We start from the raw sequence: 23,533 nt of genomic DNA, 5'->3' as shown, positions 1-23,533 counted from the left end.
TTAGTTGATATGAATGTTTATAATACTTATTAGGAGCACCTGGGTGGCTCAGTGGGTTAAGTGTCCGACTTTGGCTCAGGTCACAATCTCACAGTTTGTGAGTTCGAGCCCTGCGTCGGGTTCTGTGCTGACAGTTTGGAGCCTGGAGCCTGCTTCGGATTCTGGGTCTCCCTCTCTCTGCCCCTCCCCAACTTTTGCTGTCTCACTCTGTCTCTCAAAACTTGATAAGTGTAAAAAAAAAACCTATAATACTTATTAAAAATAGGGATATTTTCGCATGTTAGGGTAGCTAATGGAAACTACACGTACCCGAGGCTGTTCAATTAGCTTACTGACCCCCTAATCTAGGTCAGCGCGTAGTTTTATAGATGTGCAGGTGCAGCCCAGGAGAGAGAAGCTAGCTGGGGAAGACCATGGAGATTCCGTATTCCTAGTTCGGTCCAAATTAATGTGTGCCTGACAGAGGAGTCCTGAATCTCCATCAGTGAATCCCCATCGTTGGGGCAAAGTCTTCAGGCTCTGTCCCCGTGTGTGTGGGAGTCAGACCTCAGACAAAAGCCGCCCGCCCATCTCTTCCCGTCTTGTCATCCCTGACACTTTTCTCGTCTTGACCTAACAGGATGGGGAGAAATGGAAGGAGCTGGGATGACTCCAGTAGTCTGAGTTTTTCAAGCAACTGGGACTATATGAGTTACTTTTGTGGCACACTGAGGACATTCAGATAAGCAAAAAACATCTGGGTTTTAACCTGTGATCTCAATATGGCACAGACTGTGGAGGTAATCTAAAAAGCCAGGGGTCAACGAACCATGGCTCACAGGCCAAATCGAGCCTGCTGCCTGTTTCCATACTACCCATGAGCTAATAATGGCATTTATTTATCTATTTATTTATTTATTAAGCAGCTTTCTTTTTGGGGGGGTTCTGTTTTGTTTCATTTTTTCACACAAGCATGGAGCCCAGTGTGGGGCTTGAACTCACAATGCTGAGATCAAGACCTGAGCTTAACCGACGACTCAGCCACCAAGGTGCCCCTGGCTTTCATATTTTTTTATTTTTTTAATTTTTTAATTTTTTAATTTTTGGAGAGAGAGTGCACGCACTCAACTGGGGAGAAGGGCAGAGGGAGAGGGAGAGAACCTCAAGCAGACTCCACGCTCGGGGCAGATCCAGATGTGGGGCTCGATCCCACAACCCTGGGATCATGACGTGAGCTGAAATCGAGAGTCAGACGCTCAACCGACTGAGCCCCCCAGGCGCTCTTGGTTTTTATATTTTTAAATGATGGAAAAAAAGATGAGTAATATTTCATGACATGAAGGTTACACGAAATTCAAATTTCCGTTTGTAACTTTTATTGGCACACAGCAACACCTGTTCATTTCCATATCGCCTATGGCTGGTTTTGTGCTCAATGGCAGTGTTGAATCATTGCAACGGAAACCCTATGACCCACAAAGCTGAAAATGTTTACTGACCGGCCCTTTATAGGAAGTTTGCCAACCCCTAGTTTATTCTAATCTTATTTACATGTTAAGAACCAGGAAGAGTGTTCAAGAGGAGTAGATATAGTCACCTGTAACCCTCACAAACATCCCACATTTGTCTGATAGGCAAAAATGTCATTTTAATGTTTATTTATTTTTGAGAACAAAAGAGAGAGCATGAGCTGAGGAGGGGCAGAGAGAGAGAGAGAGGGAGATACAGACTCTGAAGCAGCCTCCAGACTCTGAGCTGTCAACACAGAGCCCGATGTGGGGCTGGAACTCACGAACTGTGAGATCATGACCTGAGCCAGAGTCGGACACTTAACGAACTGAGCCACCCAGGCACCCCCAAAAATGTAATTTTATAAATCCTATTTATTGTAGTTGTGTCCAGGTCGCTAGCCATTAGAGATGGGGACCGTAAGAAAAGGCAAAACATCGCAATTCCTTATAGATAGCAAGTTGGCCGAGGATATAAATTAGAGCAAAATCTGCTCTGCATTTGGATTCAGCAATTTCTACAAAATAGCGCCTCTGAGTCTTTGCCTAGTCTCATACAGAGCTTTGCAGCCCACGGTTTTGCCTAGACAGCAGTATTTTCTTAGCCCAGTCATTTCCATGCAATATTTTCATGTAAAAATGGAGTAGATTCAGGAACTCGACCTTAAGGAAGCTACTGAACTCTGCTGGGTTTTTTTTTTTCTTAAAAAAAATTTTTTTTAATGTTTATTTATTATTGAGAGAGAGAGAGAGAGACAGAGCATGAGCAGGGAAGGGGCAGAGAGAGAGGGAGACACAGAATCCGAAGCAGGCTCCAGGCTCCGAGCTGTCCGCACAGAGCCCGACGCGGGGCTCGAACTCATGAACTGCGAGATCATGACCTGAGCCGAAGTCGGACGCTCAACCGACTGAGCCACCCGGGCGCCCCTGAATTCTGCTGTTACGGCATAAAATCCTAGCATCGCTACGCTCTGGGGTGTGCAAAGAGGAGTCGACAGGCCAGCTGTAAATGGCGACTCACCGTGGTCATGTGTCGCTGACACCCTGGTCAGAGGGGCTCGCCCCCCAGGGGTCGTGGCTGTGGGACTCACGGTGGCTTGCTCCCTCAAGGCCAGCAGGAGGAGGAGGAAGCGTCCAGTCTCACGTGACACAAGGAAATGAGCAGCCACGTAACCTACTGGTTAGAACCAAGTCCCTGCAAGGGAGGGGATGACAGCAGGTACGAGCCCCACGGCAGACCCCGCCGCAGAGAGGGAGGCCGCTCCCGCGCAGGGGATGGGGACTTCACGGGGACACTAACCAAGAAGTGAGAGGACAGCCAGTGCCCTGCTTGGCATGGTCACCGCAAGGCCTTTCTTGGGGACCTGGGCGTGGCTGGCGGGCAGAACCCAGAGGGGCTTGTGTGGTCAGGCTCTCCCTCGAGCGTGGACGGGAGCCAGGACTGTGACGGGGCGGTCACCCCACGGTCGCGGCGTGTCCCGTGAGGCTCCGTCCTCGCCAAGACGCCCTCCTCGGGCTCTCGCGGCCACACCGCGGCCACACGGATTCTAGCAGCAACCAGTGGCCTGGGAGAGGCCCCCCGCGTCGGACGAGACCCCAGCTGGCGCTGGGAGTTCAGCCTGGTGACACCCTGAGCAGAGAAGCCTGCTGCCTGAACTCACGCTCTTGACTCGCAGAAAGTGTGCCGTAATAAATGCGCGTTAAGCTTTCAGTCACTGAGTTGGTAGCAATTAATTACACAGAAAGAGAGCGTTAACGCAGCACGCGCGCACAAGTTTTGCATCTTTCCACCTGCCGTTTCTGATGCCCGCAGTCAGACCTCGGCCTCGGCCTCAGAATCGGAGAGCTGGGACCAGAGGATCCGGCGCGCGAATGTCCCGTCCCCTGACACCAGAGGATCCAATCTGCTGGCTCGGGGACCGACCCTCTCCCTGCCCGCCCGTCACGTCTGCTTGGCCCACAGTCATCCTCTGAAGATTTTACTTTGACATAACGACAGATTCCCAGGAAGTTGGAAAGGTAGAACAGAAACCCTCCTCGTGCCCTTCACCCGGTTTCCCCGGTGGTTGCGGCGGGTGTAACCAGGGGCCTGACGTCGGGACCGCGTGTGTGGACAGTTCTGTGCCACTTTGTCCCACGTGCAGCTTGCAGGAAGCCCCCCCGCAGCCAAGACCCAGGGCTGGCCCAGCTTGGGAGGCCTCCTTGCAAGGGCACCAGAACGGCCTGCCCCACCATCCCGCCCCCGGCCACCACCGATCTATTTCCATCTCTAGGGCTTGGTTGTTTTGAAGATGTCACGTGACTGGAGCCGTCCAGCCTGTGGCCCCTGAGGTCGGCTTGTTCACTCAGCATAACGCCCTGAGTTGCCTCCACGCGATTCTCTGCGCCCACGTCCTGCTGAGGATCTGGAACCGTCCACCCCGCTATAGGCTGGGCTCTTACACGTAAATCTGCTGGACATGTGCCCTCCCCTGAAACCTACAGAGGCAGCCAACCGGCCTCTGAGCCCTTTGACCTGTCTCCTCCCAGCTATGCCACACCAAGCCCATTTCTGCCTCAGGTCCTTTGCACATGGCTTCTCTCCCTGGGGTAAGTTTTTCCTCCAGATGTCACAGCGCTGGCTGCTATGTTCATCCTTCTGGTCTTTGCCCAGAGGGTCACCTGCTCGGGGAGGCCTCCACTGACCGCTCGGCTGACCTCCCCTACCTCTCCAGCCGTATCGCCCACTTCATTTATTCTCTCTGCAATACCACCACTGCGTGACATTATGCTTTTTACGGACCCGTTTCTTGTTTGTCCTGCTTCATGCGGACAAGGACGGTTGTCTGCTGTGGTTACTGCGGTGTCCTCAGCGTCAGAACGGAGCTTGGCACATCGTGGGCACTCCACACAGATTTCGAAAAATCTATTTGGAACTCACTTCAGATTTACAGACAACAGTAGCACAGAAAGTTCCCTCCTCCCCCCCGTTTCCCAGGACGTTGGCCTCTTAGTAACCGTGGGAGAATCGTGACAACCAAAAATGATAACAGGGGTGCAATACTGTTTGTTCACTATGAAGTTCATTTCATTTCTCTCTGTTCTGGGATCCCGGCCAGCGGCCCACGCATGCAAGCCATCTGCCTCGTTCTCCTCCGAGGTGGAACAGCTTCATCTATCGTGACCTTGCCAAGTTTAAAGAATGGCGATCAACTGTTTTGTAGGATATCCATTTGGGTTGAACGGTGTTGGTTTTCTCAGGATAGGAGTAAGATTGTGCGCTTTTGGCAACAACACCATAAATGTGGGGCACCGGGGAGGGGGGAGCTCAGTCAATTAAGTGTCTGACTCTTGATTTCGGCTCAAGTCATGATCTCACGGGCGTGGGTTTGAGCCCTGTGTTGGGCCCTGGGATGACAGTGGGGAGCCTGCTTGAGATTTTCTCTCCCTCTCTCTCTCTCTCCGTCCCTCTCCACCCAAAATAAATAAATATCTTAGCGGATACTATGGTGTCTATGCCAATCTGCCCTTCAAACTTTCACCCACTAGTGTGAGCCCCGATCAGTGGGTGTTTCCTGCAAGAATTATTTCCGTGGAATCGGTATTTGCCTGATGCCCATCTCCTTCTTTCCTTCTACTGTTTCTCACTGGAGCTCTACTGGAAGGAAGACCTGTGTTTTCTCCCCCGCTTATTTGATTATTTGTTTATAGCAGGATAGACACATAGGTACTTATTTCATCGCGCTAAACTCCAGTGTTTTTGTATTTCTTTTCTTGCTCAAACTTTGCCAGTGCCCCCAGGTTGGCTCCGTCCTACTTTGAACAAGCCCCATCCTCTTTTGAGCGGTTTCTTACTGTCTGGAAACCCAAGACGTTCCAGGATCATCTTGTTTCTTCCCTGCCTCAGCCGGGGAGGGGCGGGGGGATCAACCACCTCTCCAAAGAGCCCTCGTTCCTTGGATTGGAGACCGGCACTCAGCGACCAGGCTCTGGCAGCTGGAAGGTGCTGGTCTGCCCCGGACCGTCACAGCCCCCAGACCCCCGTGGCGGGAGCCTCTCCGGTTCCCGGTTTACCCTTCCTGCATGTCTCTTGCACAAATGAACAGAGACGTGTGTTTTCTTGTAGCCCCTCTTTCTCACGGAAGGATACCTTGTTACCAATATGCTTCAGGGCTTTGCTTTTCTTGTTTAACAGCGAGCCCTGGATATGGCTCCGTGGTGGTTCACAGAGACCTTCCTCATTCTTTTTTTCCACCCGCAGAGTACTCCATTGGGTGGGCGTGCCAAAGCTGAGAGTAGCCTGTCCAGCCACTCCCTGTGGACATGGAAGTGGTTTCCAATAGTTTGCAAAGACAAATAATGGTGTAATGAATAACCTGGCTCACGGAAGCATTTTTGTGTTGTCGGAGGGTTAGCTGGGCGTAGATGCCCAGACGTGGGATTGCTGGGTCAAAAGGCAGTGCACACGTAGTTGTGTTAGGTATTGCCAGATTTCCCTCCGGGGGGGGGGGGGGGGTTGTGCCAGTTCGCACCCTCGCCGGGGACGCCAGTGCAGACGCCAGTGCAGATTTATAAACGAATGCGGGCACGGCTGCCTGAAAGGCCTCTTGGAACCTGTTGTACGGCCTGCGGTTCCAGAGATCACCACCAGGTGGCAGACAACGCCCATCTCAGAGAACAGGGCGCCCTCGATTTCCACGATTTCTGTCTTCGAGGGCCCTTGGCAGCAGCAACGCGGAAGGTGAACGGTATAGCCCTGATGTTTTTATTACTAACAGCCACTAGCATTCGTAGTACTAGCAGGAGCAATGCGATCATTTTAGCAACAAGCGACATTTGCTGTGTGACTGCTCACTCAAGGGCTTATTCTGTGCCCTGTTGGGGCCCCGGGGATGTGAAAATGGAAAACAACCCGAACATCCCGCCTGGGGGGGGAGAGGCAATAAACAAATACATAAGCCCAACACATAGCCTGTCAGGTGCACACATGTACTAAGGAGACAGATAAGTAAGGGAGGAGGTATGCGTGCAGGGGTGGGGTCCGTGAGCGGGGTGGTTGGTTTAGGGTCGATCGGGGAGGAACTCGCTGAGGGCAACCTGGCAGAAGGGTGTGGAGGACGGACATAATGGGAAGTGCAAAGGCCCTGAGGCAGGCGCCTGCGGCAGGATGGGGGGTGCTCAGTGTACTGGGGGGGGGGGGGGCGGCCAGCGAGTGAGAAGAGGTAAGAGACGGCAAGGTGTGGGCCATGGAGGCTTTGCAGGCCATCCACGGGATCTGGACTTTTCCTCCGTGATAGATGAGAGCCATGGGAGAGAATATCAGATGCTCAGGGCCCCAGAGAGAGGGCTCCCTCCTCCCCACCCCCCAAGCCAGTAATTCACCCCTCCCCTGATATCTGTGGGCAGCTGGTGTCATACCACGGTGGGGGGGGGGGGGGCGCGTACTTTAGGGCCTGGACGGGTTGGGATCCTGCTGCCCAGAAACCCCTGTGAGCAGCCTTCCCCTGGGAAACCAGGCATCTTCCAGAGGGCCCTTCCAGGTCACCCCTGCCTCCCGGTCTTCGAGCTACTTAACAATCCTGTAAACTGTTGCAAAATGGGTAATACGGAAGCACCCTTATTCGTAAACACGCATGAGAATAGCGCCGAGCGGGGCCCGCTGATGCAGCTGTGTCTGCGGCCGTCCCCACTGCAGGCCCCGCCGTGGTTCTTCCAGGTGTCTCTGGAACCTGCTGGAATGCCTCCCGGACTCGTCCTTGACTAATGAGCTGGGGGGAATCTTTAACACATCATCGTTTGACATCTGGGAAAACCACCGTTGTGCCGGTTCAGGTCCCCTCCACGGAGACTGCACTTTGCTCTGGGAGGTGAGCTGGATTCCCTTCTGCTTGGGGAGGTGGCTCTCAGGAGGCTCTAAGCTCCCTGGGGTCCCACCGCCTCCTGCGTCCCCTTGTCCTTCCTCTGCTCTCCCCCCAGGCCTGAGGTCTCTGTGAGACAGAGGCCCCGCCAGGTTCACTCCTGGCCTCTCAGGAAGCAGCCCAGCCCCTGGTGGGCAAGGGGCTTGGGCTTGGGAAGACCTTGCAAGGCTGAGGAGGGACTTGGGGGGCCAGGAGGCTGCTCCACGACCTCCCTGTGTGCATCTATTTATTTTTTTAAGTGCATTTATTTTTGAGAGAGAGAGAGTGAGCACGAGCCTTGGAGGAACAGAGAGAGCAGGAAAGAGAGAATCCCAAGCAGGTTCCACACTGTCAGCACAGAGCCCGACGCGGGGCTCGAACTCAGGAACCGTGAGATCATGACCCCCAGCCCCCAGCCCCCACCTGTGTGTGCATTTGGACGGCAGGCAGAAACGTCCGGAGCGGTTGTCTCTTGTCTGGAATGGTTCCACCCATAACCACATAGCTTGACTCTGTTATTCCAGAAGTTCCATCTCCCATCCTTGCATCTGCTTCTCATTTGTTCGGTCGCCCATCTGTTCGTCATTCAGCAAACATGCGATGAGCATCGCTCCGCACGAGCTCGGTGGGGGCTGACCAACAGTGATGGGGAAACGCAGACGTGGACCCCACGGAGATCTCGCCTCTCACCCACTGCAGGCTCCTATATAAGAACAAAAAACAGGGGCGCCTGGGTGGCTCGGTCGGTTGAACGTCCGACTTCGGCTCAGGTCACGATCTCACGGTTCGTGGGTTCGAGCCCTGCCTCGGGCTCTGTGCTGACAGCTGGGAGCCTGGAGCCTGCTTCCGATTCTGGGTCTCCCTCTCTCTCTCTGCCCCTCCCCCGCTCATGCTCTGTCTCAAAAATAAAATAAAACATTAAAAAAAATTAAAAACCAAAACAAAAAACCACCACCACCACCACAACAAGCCCCAGAAAATAACAAGTATTGCTGTGGTTGTGGAGAAACTGGAACCTCATGTCCTGCTCGTGAGAACCTGCTGCGGACGACAGCACGGAGGTTCCTCAGACGCTTAAGAACAGAATTACCGTGTGATCCGGCAACTCCTCTTCGGAGCGTAAACCCAAAAGAATTGCAATTTCAGGATCCTGGAGACACGTTCGCACACCCGTGCTCACAGCCGCGCAACTCACGACAGCCAGGGCGCAGAAGCAACCAAACGTCCACAGAGGGGTGGCTGGGTGAACGAAATGGGGCTGGTGCATGCTGGAACGTTAGACTTCAAGAGGCCGGCACCGCGTGGGCCCTGGGAGCACAGAGGTCATCAAATTCTGCAGTTCGATTGGGGGCTATAGACAATGGCGGGGGAGAGACATGGAAATAAACACATGAATGTCAGGAGTGGGTAAGCGCCGGGAGAAAAATGCAGCAGACGAGGGGCGGTGGCCGGGGGAGACTTTTCAGGGGACACCTTGGATCTGTAGGAGGTGAGGGCACAGCTATGGGGAGAGCCTCTGGGCAGGTGGAACAGCAGGTGCAAAGTCCTGAAGCTCTCCTAGAAACACTCCTCCCTCCGGAGGATCTTCACCCTTATTTATAGCTTCCCGGTGCTATAATTAGATCCCCGTGAAGGCCATCAGGATGTTATCACCTAAATATGCTGCTTTGGCCTAAGGATTATTTTGAGCTGAAGGCAATTGAGGCAGAAAGAGTTCTCTGCTCTCCCCTTTTCTGCCTCAAAGCAGGACATAAATTTCCTGATGAAGAAGGTGTCTCCTCCTCCCCCATTCCAGGGAGAGAAGAGGGACTCTAAGCCACCAGAGACAGAAGTTGAAACCAGGAGGAGTTTGCATACACAGACCTTATAACATAGTTCTCTTCTTCCATCAGTGCCCTACGGATGTCCCAGCCGCTTCCCCACAATTTACCCCTTGAGCTCCAAACCCTTTTACTTTTGCAAAAATGCTGTGTAAGTCTCAATTCTAACCACTTCTTTGAATTTCCCTTCTTTTCTGTGAACCCCCATGCGCATAAATATTAATAAAAAGTGTACATCTTTTCTTCTATTATTCTGTCCTTTGTAGTTTAATTCACAGCCCCCAGGCACAGAACAGAAGAGGGTACAGAAAAGCTTTCCGTCCGTCAACATTTTCAATTCTCTACCCTCAACACATTTTGGCTCTTATCACTCTAGAGTTTGGACGTATCATAATTTAACCAGTTCTGTACTGAAGCCTAGATTCTCCCCAGTGTTTTGTTATTACGAACACACAGCTCCAGATTGGGCAGGATTTGGTGATGTTCACAACAATCAGCACAACTCACCATCTGCCAGTGTTTGGGTTTCTTCTACAGTCAGCAAACACTGCCGCCAGAGCCAGTCAAGACGCGGAAAACAAAAAGCCTGAAATGGCTTCCGGGTCACTAATTTTAGAATTCCTAAGTACAGTTATATGATGACTCATCCCACTTAAATTCAAAGCTGTTTAATGGGCCATCTGGTTCATCAGAATATGAAAGTCTTTGCCCAGCAACCTAGAAAAGAACCCAAGAAGAAGATTAAAAAAAAAAAAAAAACATTCTTAACCACTGAGGGGAAGTCCCTCTGAAATGTCAGCTGAGTGTTAGCTCCCTGAGGACAGGGATATGGTTGAATAAATAAACTGCATTTCATCTGGGCCTATTTTTCTGTAAAACAATGCCTTTAAAAAAAATTTTTTTTTAATTTATTCATATTTGAGAGACAGAGAATGGGCAGAGGAGAAGCAGAGAGAAAGGGAGACACAGAATCCGAAGCAGGCTCCAGCCCCTGAGCTGTCAGCACAGAGCCCGACGCGGGGCTCGAACTCACAGACTGTGAGATCATGACCTGAGCTGAAGTCGGATGCTTAACCGACTGAGACACCCAGGTGCTCCTAAAAAAATTTTTTTTTTTTAATTTTTTTTTCAACGTTTATTTATTTTTGGGACAGAGAGAGACAGAGCATGAATGGGGGAGGGGCAGAGAGAGAGGGAGACACAGAATCGGAAACAGGCTCCAAGCCATCAGCCCAGAGCCCGACGCGGGGCTCGAACTCACAGACCGCGAGATCGTGACCTGGCTGAAGTCGGACGCTTAACCGACTGCGCCACCCAGGCGGCCCCTAAAAAAATTTTTTTAATGTTTATTTAGAGAGAGAGAGAGAGCGCGCAAGCAGGGGAGGGGCAGAGAGAAAGAGGGAGACAGAAGTTCCCAAGCAGGCTCCACAAGGTCAGCACAGAGCCCCACGCAGGGCTCGAACTCATGAACCATGAGACGGTGACCTGAGCCAAAATCAAGAGCCAGATATTTTTCTGACTGAGCCACCCAGGTGCCCCTGTCTTTTTTTCCGATTACGAAAGCAAAGCAACCCAAAGCACAAGTAACCAAAGAAAGACAGACCAAGTAAGACTTTGTCAAAATTAAAAGCTTTCGCACTTCAAAGGAAACGGTAGAAAGCAAGAAGAGATCCCAGGTGAAGGAGGGAAAATATTTGCAAGTCGCATATCTGACCAGGGTCTAATACTGAGAATCTATGAAGACTCACAACTCAACAACCCAAAGACCAGTAACCCAACTAAAAATGGGCAAAGGACACAAACAGACCTTTCTGCAAAGAAGATGTACAAACGGCCGGTAGTTACGTGAAAAGATGCTCGACATCATTAAGCCGTCAAGTGCAAGTCAAAACCACAACACGACGCCGTGTCTGCTCACGAGGACGGCTAGGATGAAAAGGCCAGACGATGGCAAGCGCTGGGGAAAACGTGGAGAAATTGGAGCCCTCACCCACTGCCTCTGGAAACGTAAAGCTATGCAGTTGCTTTTGAAAACAGTCTGGCGTTTCCTCAGAGTGTTAAACGTGTAGTCACCGTATGATCCCACAACTCCATTCCTGTATGTTTACCTGAGAAAAAGGAAAGAAAATGTCCACACAAAAACTTGTACCTGGGGGCACCTGGGTGGCCCCGTCGGTTAAATGTCCGACTTCGGCTCAGGTCATGATCTTGCGGTTCGTGAGTTCAAGCCCCGCGTCGGGCTCTCTGCTGACAGCTTGGAGTTTGGAGCCTCCTTCAGATTCTGTGTCTCCCTCTCTGTCTCTGTCTCTGTCTCTCTCTCTCTCTCTCTCTCTAAAAAATAGACAATAATTTAAAAAAAAAACTTGTAAATGAATGCTCACAGCACTATTATTCATAACGGCCAAAAAGCAGAAACAACTCAAATGCCCGTTACAAATGATACACAGATTCATAAAATGTGGTCCATCCGTGACATTATTCGGCCATAGAAAGGAATGCAGCCTGACAGACGCTACAGAACGGATGGACCTGGCAACCTATGCTAAGTGAAAGCCGGGCGCAAAAGACCACCTGGTATATGATCCCTGTTTGAGGGAAAAATTTCTCCTCCACCCTCTTATGTTCTATGCATGTGGGCCTGTGAATTAAACTAACAAAAGATCGCTCAACAGGAGGAAAGGCATGCGATTTTTATTAATAGTTGCATGTACTGGAGTTCACAGGGAAAAAAGTGAAAGTCAGGGGCGGGTATCGACTTGGGGGTTATATGCCATTTTAACAAAAGACAGAAGGTCTGAGCTCCGAGCAAGGCTCAGACGGGGATGTGCCCCGGGGATTTATGGGGGAAACTGATGGAAGGTACGGGTCAGGCTAGTGAACTTTGTTCACGCAGACTCACCTCTACGCCAGCTCTGTCTCTGGGGGTGGGCATCACTCCTCTTCTTGGTTTGGGAGAGGGGACGCCTTCACAAGGGACGGTCTGGGGAGCAGCCCAGGAAGTGCGGCTCGGTGACCGTTTCGCCAAAGTGTCCTGGTGGTCAGCTCAGCACCCCCTCCAGCCGCATCCTGAGGCCGCCGCTGAAACTGGCAGCTTCCCGGGTGGTCAGCGTGCGGAGGGAACGGGAGTGTCCCACAGGCTTCTGCTCGTCTCACTCTCCAAAAGCCATTCCACCGAAGTCATCGCTGCCCCTGACCCGCCCAGTGTCCCCTCCCCGCCCCTGCTCCCTGCTGACACACCGTCATCACCATCTACTCACATCCTCCCGTGAGCCAGGCTCACGGGCTCCACGAAGTTCATCCCATTGACCTCACCCCACAGCTGTTCCGGCAAAGAGCCCTGGGCTCTGGGTCGCCATCACTTCCTGTCTTGGGACCTGGGACTAGCAACCACCTTCTCGAATCTGCCTTCCCTCATGGCTGAAATGGAGGTGATGGCGGGGGCCCTCAGGACATGCCCTGCCCCTCGCTCCTGCCTGCGTATCTTCATGCAGCCCAATCACGGTGGCTCGGTGCTTTCGGGCTTGAGAGGTGACCAGCCCCACAGACCGGGGTTCAGGTTCCCGGCTTGTTTGAGGGGCTCCAGGCCCCCGGGGGTGGGGGGTATGGTTCTACCTCATCTGCAGTTTCAACAACAATTTTTTAATAAGGGGGGGCACCTGGGGGGCTCAGTCGGTTGAGCAGCCGACTTCGGTTCAGGTCATGATTTTGCGGTTCGTGAGTTCGAGCCCCGCGTCGGGCTCTGTGCTGACAGCTCGGAGCCTGGAGCCTGCTTCGGATTCTGTGCCTCCCTCTCTCTCTGTCCCTCCCCCACCCGGCCCCGCTTGTGCTCTGTCTCTCTCTCAAAAATAAACATTAAAAAAAAAGAATGACTGAAGCCCAGCCAGCGGCCACTCTTTGTAGAAACAAGGACAGGCTTGACGTGGCCACACCACCAGCACATTGCGGTTTCTGATCTGCTGTGGGGTAAAACTCCAGATGCCCCAGGGCCCCAGGCGTGTGATCCCATCCTAGTCACCAGGATTGAGGGTGAGTAGCAAGTCTAAGGTCACACATCTGGAGCTTGTGTGAACGAGGCTTTGAACCAGGAGCTGATTCTAGATTCCAGTGGCCCTCAGCTTAGGGGCGCCAGAATCAGCAAATAAAAGGCCTGGAGGCCCACTTAAATTTGAATTTCAGATGCTCAATGAATAATTTTTGGCATAAGTATATCCCATGCAACTTTTGAGATATACTTGTGCTAAAAATGTATTCCTTAGTCATCTGAAATTCTAATTTAACCAGGCATCCTGCTGCCACATGCCTGGCCCACCGCTGAGGAGACAGTGATAAGAAATGGGCTTCTTCCCACGGATTCAGGCCCCTGGGAAGTCAGAGCCTCATGAGCAGAAGGAGAAGGTTCTCAAAGTTTCCAGGTAGGAAAAACCCTTTAGTGTGGCCTGGAAGGCTGCATTCCTCTTGACCACAGCTCTGAGAGCCTGGGGGGTCAACTCTACCCACCTCTGAATCTTTCATGTGAAAGGGGGTGTTGGGACAGGTGGTGGAGGTGAGTGTGTTAGGGGACATAGGGCAGCTGGGGCGGGAGGGGCCACCAGCCTCTGGGGGCCAATTCCTGAGACCCCGAGGTTCCAGCCAGATGCAGGTTCTCCCCAGGTCTAAGAGCTGCTACCCTGGTGAGATAAAAAAAAAAAAAAAACAACAAAACTATTTATTTATTGAGGTGCCTGGATGGCTCCGTTGGTTAAGCATCTGACTCTTGATTTCAGCTCAGGTCATGATCTCGTGTGTCGTGGGATTGAGCCCCACGTCGGGCTCTGCACTGACAGCTCAGATGGGATTCTCTCTCTCTCTGCCCCTCCCTTGCTCGCACACACCCCCCCCCTCTGTCTTAAAATAAATAAACTCTTAAAAAAATCTTTATTTAAGTCATTTCTGCACCCAACATGGGGCTTGAACTCACAACCTCAAGATCAAGAGTTACATGCTCTACGGACTGAGTCAGCCAGGCGCCCCAAGAGAGCTCCCTATCTTAACTGATTCCCTGCCCAATCCCCTCGGCCCGGCTTTTTGTCTTATCTTATCTTATCATCTTATCTTATCTGTCTTCATTTTTTTGCAGTTTGGGGGAATTTTCCAAGTACACCCTCTCCTGGCCAAGGAAATTCCTATCTGCCCTTCTGAGTCATGACCTTAAACGTTATTCATTCATTCAACGTTTATTTCTCTCATGGTCCTGGAGGCCAGAGGTCCAGACCCAAGGAGTCAGCGGGGCCGTGCTCTCTCTGCAGGCTCCCTGGGAGAATCTGTCCCATTTTCTGGTGGTTATGGGAAATCCTTGCTGTTCCCTGGCTCGTAGACAGGCGCTCCGATCTTCTCTACCTCACATGGTGGTCTCCTCTCTGGGTCTCTTTCCGCTGCTTTTGTTTTTGTTTTGGAGGGGGACAGAGAGAGAGAGAAGAGAGGGAATCCCAAGAAGGCTCCATGCTGTCAGCACAGAGCCCACGAACCATGAGATCATGACCTGAACCGAAATCAAGAGGCAGATGCTCAACCGACAGAGCCACCAGGCGCCCCTCTGGTCCCCATTTTATAGGGACACCACGCAGATTGAATCAAGGGCCCACCCTACTCACTAGGACCCCATCTTCACTTACAACCCAGTGGCATCTGCCCAGACTCTGTTTTCAACGTCCCAGGTTCTCAAGGTCACGAGTGCCGGGATCACAACATATCTTCTTGGGAGATGGAATTCAACTCACAACATACTTTCTCTGAGAAAAAGTAAACCTTATTGGAATTTTCACTGGAACTGTATTCAATTTATATGACAATTTTTTTTACCTGTTCTTACTCAAACACATGGCACGCCTCCTTCTTTGTTCCTATTTTGTGCCATGTCTCATTTTTATGTATTTATCTTGAACCCAGCCACCTAACCAAAATCTCTCTTTTTTTTTAAGTGTTTATTTATTTTTTATTTTTTATTTTTTTAATTTTTTTTTCCAACGTTTTATTTTATTTTTGGGACAGAGAGAGACAGAGCATGAACGGGGGAGGGGCAGAGAGAGAGGGAGACACAGAACCGGAAACAGGCTCCAGGCTCCGAGCCATCAGCCCAGAGCCCGACGCGGAGCTCGAACTCCCGGACCGTGAGATCGTGACCTGGCTGAAGTCGGACGCTTAACCGACTGCGCCACCCAGGCGCCCCAAGACTGTGCTTTTTTTTTTTTTATTTTTTTTTTCAACGTTTATTTTTGGGACAGAGAGAGACAGAGCATGAACGGGGGAGGGGCAGAGAGAGAGGGAGACACAGAATCGGAAGTAGGCTCCAGGCTCCGAGCTGACGCGGGACTCGAACTCATGGGCTGTGAGATCCTGACCTGAGCCGAAGTCGGACGCTCAACGGACCGAGCCACCCAGGCGCCCCAAGTGTTTATTTATTTTGAGAGAGAGAGAGAGTAGCAGCAGGGCAGGGGAAGAGAGAGAAAGAGAGAGAGAATCCCAAGCAGGCTCTGCACTGTCAGCACAGAGCCCGACGTGGGGCTCGAACCCGTGAACCCTGAGATCATGACCTGAGGCGATACCAAGAGTCGACGCGCAACCGACTGAGCCACCAGGCGCCCCTCCACATGGTAGTGTTAACGGCCACAGGGAGGGACAGAATGTTGGATTGCCTGGTGGGGCTACTTCCAGGCTCGGGGGTCAACGTGGAGGCAAGAGGGGAGGAGGGCCGAAGGCATTCAAACAAGAAAAGAAGAAAGACTCTCCCCCAAATCCAAAATCGTTATGACACAGCCACGTTTATGCAAGCCCACATATACAAATGTGTATATTTACATTTATATTTGCTGGGCATGTTCAGAGGAACTTAATTTTTTAAGTCAACACAAAAACAGAAGAGTTCGCGGGAGACGGGGCCCCGAAGCTCACCTCCTCCCACGGAGACAACTGGCTTGACACCCTCATCTGTGTAAATCGCTGGGGAGACACCCCAAAGATTGATAGAACCGCTGACCGCAGAGAAGAGGCCACAGCGAGGAGGTTTTATTGAAGTACGACTCACAAATACAATCGGATGTAGTTAAGGCAAAAACTTAACGCAAAAACAAGCGAGGAGGTCAGACTCGGCCGGTGTGGCTTTCGAAGCCGGGCCCCAGTGCGGAGACATGGCCCAGGCCTGGAGGATGCCCGGCGAGGACCTCTGGCTCCTGGTGAGAGGAAACAGTCGTGTCTGGGGGGTTACCCACCGGCATCCGTGTCCGTTTCATGGGAGAGCCCACTTTGCCCCGGGGAGCCACAGCCGGCCCCTCGCCGCCCCCGGCCCACACCCGCACTGTGCATCTTCTTGGTGGCACCGTCTATCCTCACACTCTGCCCTGCCGTGGCAACGGCAGCCGAGCGCCCGGCGGCCAGGCTGGGGCTCCCCTCCAACTCTGACTCTCGAGTCCAAGGCCCGACATGTTTGCTGCTCACGGAGCCTGGAGCCCGCAGACGACAAGGCCCGGAACCCTGACACCTTGGCCGACGTCCTGCCTAAGGCCAGCTAGTGAAGTTTTCCTTTGATACCTTTAGCCTCCCAAATACATTCCTTTCTGGCCTAAATCAACCAGAGACCATTTCTGCTGACGAAGAGCCGTGTGTGTGTGTATGTGTGTGTGTTTAAACCACATCTAAAATCCTTCCACTGCCTTGAGCACTTTGCACAACACCGGAGGCTCAGTTGGTTAAGCATCCAACTTTGGCTCAGGTCATGATCTCACCCTCCGTGAGTTCAAGCCCTGCATCAGGCTCTGTGCTGACAGCTCAGAGCCTGGAGCCTGCTTCCGATTCTGTCTCCCTCTCTGTCTGCCTCTCCCCTGCTCAGGCTCTGTCTCTTTCTGTCTCTCCCCCAAATAAATAAATATTAAAAAAAAATTTTTTAAAGGAAGGTGACGGGCACCTGGGTGGCTCAGTCGGTTAAGCATCCGACTTCAGCTCAGGTCAGGATCTCGCGGTTTGTGAGTTCAAGCCCCGCGTCAGGCGCTGTGCTGACAGCTCGGAGCCTGGAGCCTGCTTTGGATTCTGTGTCTCCCTCTCTCTCTCTGCCCCTCTCCTGCTCGCACTCCGCCTCTCTCTCTCTCTCTCTCTCAAGAAATAAATAAACAGTAAACAAAATCTTTTTTAAAGAAAGACGAAGAAGTTCAAATGGGGGTAGACATGCGGCTAAGTTATCAAATGATGTCCTCAGGGTCTCTTTCTTTCTCTGTTGCTGGCTTCCCTTTCTCGACGCCATTCTGACAGGTCCCCCTGTGCTTGCAAGCTGGCTCCCAGGAGCCCCTGGGGCCACAGCCCTGGAGGCTTTCCTTTGACTTCCTCGTCAAATGTCTCCTGACCTCCCCTTGGCCCTTTCTAGATCATCTGCCCATCCCGGGCCCATCACTGCAGCTAAGGTGCTACAGACTGCTGAATGGCTGAGCCCGAGGTCCCATGCCCCATCCTTCCTCTGGGTGGGTAAACTTGGGGAGGCACCTGTCGGGGACTGGGGAGAGAACTGGGGGGCGCTCCTCTTTAGGGGAAGAATGAATGGAAATTGGAGGAGGGGAACACCGAACGCTGTCTTTATGGGAATGTACATGACAGCTTGAATTGGTGGGGTTCAGGGTCAGGTGGGTGGGACCAGATCCCAGAGGGCTCAAAGGGTGACTTTGACCAGATCCCAGAGGACTCGAAGGGTGACAGGCTTGCTGCCTAGAGGCAGCTGGGGAATATGAATCAGCGTCCCAGAGGGAGTAAGTCCCATCCAAGGTCGCCTGGCCCCAGATCTAAGCTTCTTCCTGTGAAGGGACACCTGCCAGAACTCCCTAGCTCACGTGGTTGGGCGACTGGCGGTATCTGTCTCTCAGTCCATTCTCTCATTTTCTTTTTAAGTTTATTTATTTATGTTGGGGGGGGGGAGGGGCAGAGAGGGGGGGAGAGAATCCCAAGCAGGCTCTGTGCTGTCAGTGCAGAGCCCGACATGGAGCTCAAACCCACAAACCGTGAGCTCAGGATTTGAGCCCAACTGAGGCGTCGGATGCTTAACCGACCGAGCCACCCCGGTGCCCCCCTTCTCTCGTTTTGATGGTGATGAGGGTTCGGATTCTTCGAGGAGGTTGCTGGTCCTGAGTTCCTTCCTTCAACAGGCTCCTAATCCACACGATATACTTAGAAAAGTCTACACACTTTTCCTTTAGTTGGCCAGAAATAGTAAATATTTGGGGCTCTGTGGGCATATGGTCTCTGTGACAACCGCTCAACTCTGCTGTTGCAGTGGCAGCACCCACACTATTTACATATCGCCCGTGGCTGCTTTTGAGACCATATGGACCGCAATGCCCAAAATTTCTATCTGGCCCGTTACAGAGTTTGCCAAGCTCGTCCTGTACTATGAATATCTTTCAAGTCAATCCACACTTTTTAATGACTGTATTTTTGCTTCCCTTCCACCAACGTTTCCAAAGCTGCTCTACTGAGGGCGTTCGTTTCCCTGGCACACGTTCTGGGAACTGAGTCTGCCAGGGGAAGCTCCCTTCTGAGCTTGGGAAGCGACGGGTAGCCTAGCCCTGGTGTCTAAGCTCTGACGGGCTGAAAAGGGGGCGTTTTCTGAGTCACTTCTCATGACTCTGATCTCCTCTGGATCCTTTTGCAACGTTGCAAACCCACAAGTTAAGCCCCCTGCTGAGGAACACCCGCTGACCCTGTCCTGATAGTCTAGGACGGTCCCTCGGTTCCCCGCAACATGGTCTCATTCACACCGAGCTATTTTTCAGCAGTATACAAGGAGCATCTTGAAATCTTTCCCTCCCCCGCTTAATTGCAGCTTAAACTTTGTCTTATTGGGGGCGAAGGATTCCTTGCTTGCTGGGTAACGCTGTACATCAAGCCGGGCTGGGGGGTCTTCCCGCTGGATCAACGGAGAGGACTTGAGACGGAGCCTTGAGCCAGGTTCTCTGGTTCCAAGCACTCTCCAGATCCTTCTGTGGGTTTACTTTTCTCAGGCAGAAACCCTGCCTGCATTTGCAGATGACATGGGGCTCTTTATCACCCTAGATCCCTCAGGAACCCCTGCAGAAGTCAATCATTTGAAAAGTGTTGCCTCCTCGGATTTTCCTTTTTTATAAAAGAGGAATTATAGTCTGTGCTCCCTATAACCTTGGACTTCTGCCAGGTTTTCTTGGTGGTATTTTTCACTTGGTCAATATGAACCTGAGCCAAGAGGGTGTTTCATGTACCAATAGTGGTGTTTGAAAAGACACCCATCTCAAGCCTGGTTGTATCCCTGGGTTTATCACGTTCAACACTCCAAATGCACATGTCACTTTCCAACCAACTCTCAGATGGATTGGAAAAGCCAGAAAGAAATAAGAGGCAATCAGTCTGCTCATGTTTCAAATTGATAAGACTTCCTTTAAAAAAAAAAAAATTCTGGGGGCACCTGGGTGGCTCAGTCGGTTGAGCATCTGACTTTGGCTCAGGTCACAATCTTGGGGTTGACAAGTTCGAGCCCTGCATGGGGCTCTGTGCTGATGGCTCGGAGCCTGGAGCCTGCTTCGAATTCTGTGTCTCCCTCTCTCTCTGCCCCTCTCCCACTCATGCTCTGTCTCTCTCTGTCTCAAAAATAAACATTAAAAAAAAATTTTTTTTTTAATTCTGGACTTTGAAGTTTATTTGAAATTTACTTGAAATTCTTTATTTTCTTATTATGAAATGATCCATGGCCATTGGAGAATTGAGAAATCTTACCCTGGACACACGTGCTGTCTTGTCTTAGCCAGCAGCCCATGTTCAAGGAGGTACATACAAGCAACTCGTTATAGGACAGACTCCTCCAGCCCTCAGCCCGACCGGGCTCTACAGGTTGTCCGATCAACATCCATTCTCTTCCCCCTTCCCTAAGAGCCCTTGATTTTGTTCTGGCATCCGCTCTGGAAGAAGTTTTTTTGTTTTTTTTTTTAAGTTTATTTCTTTACTTTGAGAGAGAGAAAGAGCAAAAGTGGGGACGGGGCAGAGAGAGAGGAAGAGAGAGAGAGAATCCCAAGCAGACTTCACACTGTCAGCACAGAGTCCGACTCGGGGCCTAATCCCAAGAACCAGGAGATCATGACCCGAGCCAAAGTCGGATGCTTAACCGACGGAACCGCCCAGGCACCCCTCTGGACAAGTGTTTTGAGGGGGGGTTACCAATTTGAGATTAATTTGTCATGGTGGCCATTTCCCTCCCGGCAGGTGGCTTGGGCCCGGGGAAGGGACGCAATTATGGGCGATGAGGTAAGAAGGCAGCTATCTGCTGAGGGGCTCCTCCTGGAGAAGGTTTCCTTCCTCCTAAGTGAGACGCACAGAAGAAAATGCCCTTCCGCTATTCTTTCTGGAGACTGGACAGGACACCTGCAACCAGCTTGCCCTCAACCTGAGAAGGAAGAGCACGTGGGGAAGAAAATGGAGCCCAGAGAGTCAGAAATAGAGCAGGTGCTCCCAGTGCCTCGTGCCTGCCGCGCCCCAGCAGACAGCAGAAGACGCTCCCAAATTCTAAGCCAGGCCGACTTGTGATTCTGTCACTGTGTGCAAACCGAGTAGCTCGTGTGTGTGCGCACACGTGTGTGCGTGTTATGTCGTCGAAGCGGACCGACCAGGTCCCGCGAGGAACATTCCTGCAGTCGAATAAAGACGGGCTCCTTTAACTGGTGCTGTAAGGACCAGAGGAGCCTTCGGGAGATTCTAGGAAAGGGGGGCTGGGGGGAGTTGGAGCTTGCCCTGGAAGATTCTAAGGAGGGATGTGAGAACCAGGCTGGTTCCGCCCCCCGGGCACTGCCGAAACGCTGGGCAATTTGGCAACTACGTTAACAAGTGAAGCAGGACCAGATTGGAGCAAAGCAGGGTCGGAAGGGAAGCGGATGAGTTCGCAGTTACTCACGAGAGAGGAGAGGGCTGTTTCATTATCTTTATGGTGTCTCTGTGGCCTCGTCCGAGACCTGCTCCGAGTGCTGTCTATGGTGTGGTGGAAACACGGTGGTCTGGTCGCCAGCGAGGCCCCTCTCACTTCCCCGGGCTGTGAGGGACATACAGAAAATATAGATACAAAACCTGAATAGGGGCGCCTGGATGGCTCAGTCGGTTGAGCATCTGACTCTTGATTTTGGCTCAGGTCATGATCCTGGGGTTGTGGGATCGAGCCCCGCGTCAGGCTCTGTGCTGAGCGTGGAGATTCTCTCTCATTCTCTCTCTCCCTCTGCCCTTCTCCCCTGCTCACTCTCTCTCTCTCTCTCTTTCTCTCTAAATAAATAAATAAAACCAAACTTGAATAAAAAGTTGGGCCCCATATCATCCATTCTCCATGTAATGTGACATTCAAAAAAATTTTTTTAATGTTTATTTATTTTTGAGAGAGAGAGAGAGAGAGAGACAGAGTACAAGCGGGGGAGGGGCAGAGAGAGAGGGAGACACAGACTCCGAGGCCGGGTCCAGGCTCCGAGCTGTCAGCACAGAGCTGGATGCGGGGCTCGAACTCACAAACAGTGAGATGGTGACCTGAGCTGAAGTCGGCTGCTCAACCGACCGAGCCACCCAGGGGCCCAAGGTGACACTGAAAGACACAGAGTCTCCTAAGAGTCATTAAAAACAGTCAATATAGGGGCGCCTGGGTGGCGCAGTCGGTTGGGCATCCGACTTCAGCCAGGTCACGATCTCGCGGTCCGGGAGTTCGAGCCCCGCATCTGGCTCTGGGCTGATGGCTCAGAGCCTGGAGCCTGTTTCCGATTCTGTGTCTCCCTCTCTCTCTGCCCCTCCCCCGTTCATGCTCTGTCTCTCTCTGTCCCAAAAATAAATAAACGTTGAAAAAAAAAAAAAAAAAAAGGAAACACTTGTTTTTAAAAAAAACAAAAAAACAGTCGATATATTATTTCTTGTCAGCGCAAAGTGTGCCTGAGAAGCAACACGCGTAAATCAACCTGCATGCAAACGTTTTAAAATTATTCAATAAAACGCAAAGGAGGAGATACAGCCTGTTCTGGGATATACGGATATTCAGTACCTGATAAGAAAACTATTCTGGCAGCTGATGGAACTTCTTCGCCTTATATCTAGGCTTCTTTGTATCATAAATTCCAAATTCCCGGGTCAACCCAGGCAGGCTGCACGAAAACCACTTTTTTTCATGTTGCTGATGAAAACATCTGGATTCCCACTTCCTTCCTCGCCTGAGACTCTGTTTCAGCAACTCTCACCTGGGAACCTGTGTTTTCTCACACGCTCACGAGGTGATGCTGCTATACAACAGGACAGGGGATGGGCCCAGACGGAGTGCCAAGGTTCCACCTCTCGATCTTTCCGGGTCTCTACCTCAAAGTCACATCTCCTTTTTCTCCCGTTTCAAGAAATTTGACGGGCTTCACTTGGCTCAGTTTCAAGACATTCGACGGGCTTCACTTGGCTCACCTGTCCCAGCCCTGGGCCATTCACTGTGGCTGGTGACATGGGGCGCCACGATTGGCCGGATCCGGGTCGTCCGCTCCTCTCCCAGACCAAGCGATCCTGAGAGGGGGTGGTGTGACCGACAGCTATGCTGAACTGAACGATGGACTCAGGTGGAAGTGTTTCCTCGCAGGAAGTGCTGGGGGCCATGCTGGGCATGCCGTTCCCAGAATGCCTGAGTCTTATTTTAGGTCAAGAGGCGGAGGCAAACGAACAGTCGGCTTCCTTAGCATTCGCTGGGCTTTGGGCGAAACTCAAAAGCGGACTGTATCTCTGGGCTTAGAGGTGAAGAGGGAGGGATCGCTTGCCAACCGCCAGTCAACTGTCACCCGGCCACCAGGGGGCATCGTGCCCAGAGATGACCCAGCCAGGCCAAGAGCTTGAAGGCTGGACCTCTTCGTGGTCAGAGCTGCCATCGGGAGTGACAGTGGCCTTCTCCTCGGTGGTCTTAGAATTTGACCCAGATTCCTGTCTTCCTCCCCGAAGGACAGATAAGAGGAACAAGATTCTAAGCCGAAAGATCCCAGCGAAGGGCTCTGCTGGGCTCAGCTTGGGTCTGGTGGGGCCTCCCGCCCGGAGGGTTCCAGGCACATAAACAACACTCCCAAACACCTCCTCACTCATGTTGAGACGCTGTGGCATAATAAATATGCATTTGGTCTCTGCCCCTATTTCCAGGCTCAGAGCTCCTGAAATCCTTGGAATGTCCAAAGTCATGTGTCTTTTTGTACGCTAACGAGATGACTGGAGGTTGGGGCTCCCTTGCCAAGGGAAGCAACCTCCTGCTTAGGGGGCTTTCAGCCCCTCCCATAGACCCTTAGGGAGCAGAGAGGGGCTGGAAGCTGAGTTAATCACTAAAGGCCAATGA

This window comes from Prionailurus viverrinus, chromosome A3 (assembly GCF_022837055.1).
Source record: "Prionailurus viverrinus isolate Anna chromosome A3, UM_Priviv_1.0, whole genome shotgun sequence".
Classification (NCBI taxonomy): domain Eukaryota; kingdom Metazoa; phylum Chordata; class Mammalia; order Carnivora; family Felidae; genus Prionailurus; species Prionailurus viverrinus.
This window is presented reverse-complemented; position numbering follows the sequence as displayed.